General features: G+C 58.2%; 1 protein-coding gene across 1 annotated transcript in view; it reads right to left on the reverse strand.

Moving 5' to 3' along the window:
* Positions 1 to 547, reverse strand: part of PCGF3 (polycomb group ring finger 3) — a 61,996-nt gene extending 61,449 nt beyond the window's left edge. Inside the window, exon 1 of the mRNA XM_010375320.2 lies at positions 317 to 547. The gene's annotated coding sequence lies outside the window, so the exon portion shown is untranslated. The remainder of the gene's footprint in view (positions 1 to 316) is intronic.
* Between the last annotated feature and the right edge of the window lie 6,376 nt (positions 548 to 6,923).

Here is a 6,923-nt window from a genome sequence, read left to right on the forward strand (position 1 = left end):
TCTTCGACCTCCCGGAGTCCTGCCTGGGTTGGAGTCCCAGCCCTCCCGGGGTCCTGCCTGGGCTGGGGTCTTGGCCCTCCCGGGGTCCTGCCTGGGCTGGGGTCTTCGACCTCCCGGAGTCCTTCCTGGGCTGGGGTGCCGGCCCTCCCGGGCTCCAGCCCTCTCCGGGGCCTGCCAAGCGCTTCCCGGGCCAGGCCGACAGGGACGCCGGAGCGCGGGCCCCGGGTTCGGAGCCTTCCGGGCCGGACACGGGCCGAGGCCGCAGCCTGAGGACCGGGCGCCGCGGGCCCAGGCCAGGCGGGGCGGACTCACTGACCTGCGGTCTCCGGGCTGCGGGCGAGCAAGGCGCACGCGGGGTCCGCGCCGGAGGCGGGGAGGGGGCGCCGCTCCCTCTGGGTCCCCCCCAAGAGGAGGAGAAAAAAGCCCGTCCGGAGTTTAAAACAAAGAGGCGGAAATGCCCGAGCGGAGCCGAACGCCGCGTCGGGGGCGCCGCGCTCGGAGCATGCGCGATGTGCGGCTGGGCTCCCACCCCGCCGCAAGGGGCGTGGGCGGGGCCGAGTGATAAGGGGCGGGGATAGGGGCGGGGAGGGGCGTGGTCAGAGGGCGCAGGCGCGTCGGGCCTGGACTCCGGGAAGGGACCCGCCGGGTGCGAGGGGCAGGGGCGGGGAATAGGGCGGGGCCACGAGGGGCGTGGTCAGGAGAGCTACCGGGCCGCGCTGAGCTCAGGGGCCCGCCGGGTCCTGGAAGCTCGTGAGCTGGGGCGCTGGAGCAGTGGAGTCCTCAAGTCCGGATCCCTCCGGGGGTGCCGTCCGGTCCGGGTGCTGCTGTCCTTTCTGGGAGCCGGGACTGAGCGCCCTCCCGGCAGGGTTAGGGGTCGGCGTTAGGGTCAGGGTTAGGGGTTAGAGTCAGCGTTAGGACCGGGTTTAGGGTTCGGGTCAGTATTAGGGGTTAGGGTTGGTTTTACGGTTAAGGTCAGGGTCAGGGGTGGGGTCAGGGTCAGGGGTTAGGGTCTGGTCTAAGGATAGGCTTGCATTTAGGATTATGCCCAGCTTCAGGACGGACTGGGCGAGCGCGTGCGGGTTTGAGGCGGGCCTGCAGTCCCGCGGGGTCCTAGTGTCTCCAGTTTTGCGGGGTCTGGGCGGGCGGCCCAGGACGTGAGGGCAGGCTGGGTCTTGGTTGGGAAGCTAGACTACCGAGGTTCCGGGCGGCGGGGCGCCGGGCAGTGTGGAGGATGCTTGGGGAGAGGCGAGGCCCTGCAGGTCCAGGGGGAGTCGCTGCGAGGCTGTGGGGTGCGGGCGTGGAGCAGGAGTGGGGAGTCCTTAGCTCGTGCCTCCTGGAGAGGGGGTCTGAGGGAGTGGCCCCGCGACCGTCCACATAGAGAAGTCCAGAGTCGGATCCCGGGCGCAGCCACCGGGCAGGCGGCCCAGGGCCCAGGGCCCAGGTATGGCGCAGGGCATGGGGAAGCAGCTTGAGTCCGCGCTGAGAGGGGCCTGAGAAGGGCTGGTGGCCTGCTGAAACCTCCAGCACTGGGTGGGTGCGTTATTGGGGTGGGAGGAGGGCAGAAAGCAGAGATGTGAATGTGCACAGCATTCCCAGGTGTGCTGCTGTGAAGGAGAGAGACTAAATGTGGCCGCTGCCGCCCCCGCGGGAGGGGAGGCAGGGAGGGCTCTGTGGAGCCAAGGGGTGGCCCAGTGCAGGGGAGGGGCCCATTGGAGAGGGCTGTCTGGGATTGGGGTGCTGGGGTGCTGGCCCTCTACAAGAGCCCTGACAGCTGTTTTCAGTTGGAGGAGGCAGGCCCCAGATGTGGAGGGGAGGGCTGGAGGGTCATCCTGGAAGGAGGGCAGGGGCAAGGTATTGGTGCTGAAGTGCAAGGGGGTGTGGCCAGCAGGCCAGGAGCGGTTCTGGACTGTGTGTGGTGGCCCCAGGAAGAGGCAGAGCGGTAAGCTGCAGTTCAGAACTCACTCCAGGCCCCAGGCCCCTCCTCAGGGAGGTGCAGACCCTACCTCTGGGGGGCCCACTACTCTCCTGGGTGGCTGCTAGTGGTGCCCGGACCTTGACCCTGAGCCCTGGGCTCCTGTGTCCAGCTCTGTTTCTGCTGAATGTCATTAGGAACCTCAAATGCCACATGGCAGGATGGCTTCCCCAGGCCCTTCTGAGTCTGCTGTGTACCCCAGCAACCCCCCAGCCCCCACCGCCAGTCCTGAGGCAAGACCCTGGAGTCCTCTGTAGCCTCTTCCTCTCATGCCCACACCGGCCATCTGTGGCCCATCGGCAGCCAGCCAGGTCTCCCACCTGCACCCTCCAGGGACCTCACTCAACCAAGGCCCGAGGGTGGGGCCGTCGGGGCCAAAGAAGCCTAGGGTGTTGGCAGTGTGTGTTGTCCTGTGTGAGTTCAGGCGTGTGCACATGTTACATACATGTACGTATTCCTCAGTAGAGCTGTAAAGAAAGGAGGCAAAAATCATGGCACAAGCAGACTGGGGGAGAGGGGAGGCCCCTGTCCCCCGCCCCGGGGGGCCCCAACCTTCCCCAGGGTGCTTTTCCTCCCTCCCCGCCCGCCCAGTCACTAGGGCCTCCTAGGGCTATCAGGTGCCTCTCTGGTGAATCATTCTAGTCACTCACAAACTTGCAGAGGGGCTGCCCATCCTTAAGGACAGAGCAGAACAGAAAGAGCTCTCTGGACCCTGTGCTTCTCTGCTGTCTTCACAGCATCACTCTTCAGAGCTCTTTCTCCAGTTTCCCTCCTGGAGTTCTCTCTTAAACACATCAGGCGTCTGCTCCCACCCCCATATCTCAACCAAATGCTCCAGGACTTTGTGGGGTAAATCCAACTGCCTTTGTCACCACCCTTTCTGTTGCTGGGGTACAGACATGTGGACTGGTTCCCAGTTCCTCCTGTTTTCCAGCCTCCAGCTCATCAGGAAGTCCTGCCAGCTCTGTCTTGGAAACTTCCCATCATCCAGCCATGGCTTTCCAAGGCTTCTCTGGGCCAAACCCGCCCTGTCCTGCTGGAGTTGGTGCCACAGGCCTGGGCCCCCCACCCCCAGTCTATCCTGAACAAAGCGGCCAACCAGCAGGTCCCATCACATCCAGGTGGGAGCACTCCGCCCAGCACATGATGATAAGGACCTCCTCTGAGGTCCCTGCTCCCACCTCTGCTGCTCCCACCTCTGCCTGCTTCCCCAAGCTCACTCCGCCCAGGGCTCTCCCTGACACTCATTTACCTTGTTGGCAAGACTGTCAGGAAACAGGGCTCTCAGACATGAGTGGTGGGAGCAGAGGAGCATTTGACAGTATCCAGCAAAGTACATGGGCATTTATCTTTCAGCCCAGCAGCCCCCAAGTAGGACTTTATTCCAGAGATAAATGGCAGGAATAAAAAAGATGGGTGACCAAGACTATTAATTGCAGCATAATGTATAACAGAAAAATTGAAAACATGGCCATCCACACGGTTTATCGGATATACTCTTAAACCTCCACACCTTGGTTAGCTGATAAAGAAGAGACAGATGGCACCACATGCTGTTACAGAGTGACCTCCAGTATCCAGGATATGCTCTCCTGTGAGATGAGAAAAGGGCACACAGCTGCTGCCATTTACCGGGAGCAGGGACTATTGAAGTTCTACCCATTTACCATTGAACATTCTACCCATTTGCCTGTGCTAAAAATGCTTTGTGGAAGCCAATGCGGCTCACGCGTCTAGTCCCAGCACTTTGGGAGGCTGAGGCAGGAGGATTGCTTGGGCGCAGGAGTTTGTGACAAGCCTGGAATAACATAGTGAGACCCCATCTCTTTTTTTTTTTTTTTTTTAATACAGTCTCACACTGTCGCCTAGGCTGGAGTGCAGTGGCACGATCTCGGCTCACTGCAGCCTCTACCTCCCGGGTTCAAGCAATTCTCTTGCTTCACCCTCTCTCTAGTAGCCGGGATGACAGGCATGAGCCACCACGCCCAGCTAATTTTTGAATTTTTAGTAGAGATGGAGTCTTGGCATGTTGGCCAGGTTGGTCTCGAACTCCTAACCTCAAGTGGTTCACCTATCTCGGCCTCCCAAAGTGCTGGGATTCTGAGCCACCATGCCTGGCCCCTATCTCTTAAAAAAATAAAAAGTTAAAAAATAAAAATAGGCAGGTGCAGTGGCCCATGCCTATGACCCCAGCACTTTGAGAGGCCAAGACTGGTGGATCACTTGAACCCAGGAGTTCAAGACCAGCCCGAGCAACGTGGCGAAACCCTATTTCTCCTAAAACAACAACAAGTAGCTGGGCACGGTGGTGCGTGGTGGTGGTCCTGTGGCCCCAGCTCCTTGGGAGGTTGAGGTGGGAGGATAGATTGAGCCTGGCAGGTGGAAGTTGCAGTGAGCTGAGATTGCACCACTGCACTCCAGCCCAGATGACAGACGAAGACCCTGTCTCAAAATAAAATAAATAAATAAATCATTGTGGATTCTGGGAAGATGGTGGCAGTAGCAAGAATTTTGTATCATGGCCGGGCGCGGTGGCTCAAGCCTGTAATCCCAGCACTTTGGGAGGCCGAGACGGGCGGATCACGAGGTCAGGAGATCGAGACCATCCTGGCTAACACGGTGAAACCCCGTCTCTACTAAAAAATACAAAAAACTAGCTGGGCGACGTGGCGGGTGCCTGTAGTCCCAGCTACTTGGGAGGCTGAGGCAGGAGAATGGCGGGAACCCGGGAGGCGGAGCTTGCAGTGAGCCGAGATCCGGCCACAGCACTCCAGCCTGGGCAACAGAGGGAGACTCCGTCTCAAAAAAAAAAAAAAAAAAATTGTACCCTGAATACAGGTACAGTAGGTGCTCCGTCCCACCACCCAGGCTTGCCCCTCGGCTGCCCCCTAGGAGGTCCCCCAGTAGATCTCTGTCCCAGGCCTTCTCTGGCAAGAGTGAGGGGAGCACCTGGGGCCCACAGTGCAGGGGGAGCTCTCCCTGGGACTCAGGCAGCCCTGCTATGCACCTTTTCTTCAACGTTGCTGTTTCTTTCCGTTTCACACTCTCTGCCCCTTTCTGACTCCCTAAGGTGGTCGCCTGAGGAAAGCTCCCAGCCCCACCCAGCCCAACCCCCTTAGCTCAGGCTCTGCTTCTTGGGGACCTGCACTAAGACACTGATCAGGCTTCCGGGTCTCACATGGATTTATGGGATTCAGGGACAGGCAGGAGACACCTTGGAATGTAAGCAGAAACTCTCAGGACTACGAACTGTTTCTTCCACAATTGATGTGCAGGGGATTGAAGATATGGTGAGAGAAACGACAGTCGAAGGGAAGTGAGTGTAGACCTGCGGCTTGATTTGGATCCTGAGTCACACAAACTGTAAACAAAACAAAGCATATTATGCAACATTCGTGGCGACAGACACTGACTAGATATTTGGTAATGCTGAAAATCAGCCGGGCCCGGTGGTTCACGCCTATAATGCCAGCACTTTGGGAGGCCAAAGTGGGCAGATCACCTGAGGTCAGGAGTTTGAGACCAGCTTGGCCAACATGGTGAAACCCCATCTCTACTAAATACACACAAAAAACTAGCCAGGCGAGGTGGTGGGCACCTGGAATCCCAGCTACCCGCGAGGCTGAGGCAGGAGAATCGCTTGAACCCAGGAGGCAGAGGTTGCAGTGAGCCCGAGATCGCACCACTGCACTCCAGCCTGGGCGACAGAGCAAGACTCCGTCTCAAAAAAAAAAAAAAAAGATTGCCGCCCTCGCTTGCTGCCTGTGCCACCCGCCCACCTCAGGCACCCTTCGGTCTCCTTCTGTTTCTCCCTCCAGACGCCAGACCCCTCTGGGAGCTGGAAGTGCCCACAGGTGCCCTGCAGAGGAGGCCTCATGGGAGTTTGTTCAGAGTGAACGCATCAATGAATGCCTGTTTCAATCAACCAGGTAGAAATCTTGGAAATAAAATTTATAGTCCTGGACACACATGAAAACTAGTCAGTGAGGTAACTCACAAACCAGTTGAAGAGCTTGGTGGAGCTGTAAGTGACGGTGCTGAGGACAGGGCGGCAGGGAAGCCACAGAAGCACAGGGGAGCCAGACAGGGCTGAAATCGCAGATGTAACGATCCCACAAGAGCAGAGGAAGACAGAGTGCGAGGAGCTTCAGACTGGAGGACTCACATGACTCTGCAGGTCGAGATGCAAACATTGTGCTAGGAACATGCTCAGACGCCTGGTAGGATGCTGGATATGGGGAGGCAGGACGCCCACAGAAGAGTCAGAAGAGCCGGACCCCGAGCAGCCGGCACATCACCAATAACTGAACCCAAGTATTATTTAACCATCGACGGAGAAATAACTCCAGTCGTTCATCTATGTGTGTGTGTGTGTGTCTGTGTGTGTCAGTGTGTGTGTCTCTGTGTGTGTGTGTGGTTTTTTGTTGTGTTTGTTGTGAGACGGAGTCTCGCTCTTGTCCCCCAGGCTGGAGTGCAGTGGGGCAATCTCGGCTCACTGCAACCTCTGCCTTCTGGGTTCAAGCGATTTCCTGCCTCAGCCTCCTGAGTAGCTGGGATTACAGGCACATACCACCACGCCTGGCTAATTTTGTATTTTAGTACAGACGGGGTTTCACCATGTTGGTCAGTCTGGTCTCGACCTCCTGACCTCAGGTGATCCACCCACTTCAGCCTCTCAAAGTGCTGGGATTACAGGTGTGAGCCACCGTGTCCGGCCTGTGTGTGTGTGTTTTTACACAAAACTAACACTCAGTAATGACCACCAGAAAGCTGCGTGTGGTGTGGTGAGCAGGGAGCACACTCTAAAGCCCAGGCTGCTCAGAAGAGCCTGGAGACGCTGCATGCCCTTGGCCTCTCTTGGAAGAATGTGCAATTAATTGTGTATGTTAAAAATCGAATGTCAATGGCCAGGCACGGTGGCTCACACCTGTAATCCCAGCACTTTGGGAGG

This window comes from Rhinopithecus roxellana, chromosome 2 (assembly GCF_007565055.1).
Source record: "Rhinopithecus roxellana isolate Shanxi Qingling chromosome 2, ASM756505v1, whole genome shotgun sequence".
NCBI classification, from domain to species: Eukaryota; Metazoa; Chordata; class Mammalia; order Primates; family Cercopithecidae; genus Rhinopithecus; species Rhinopithecus roxellana.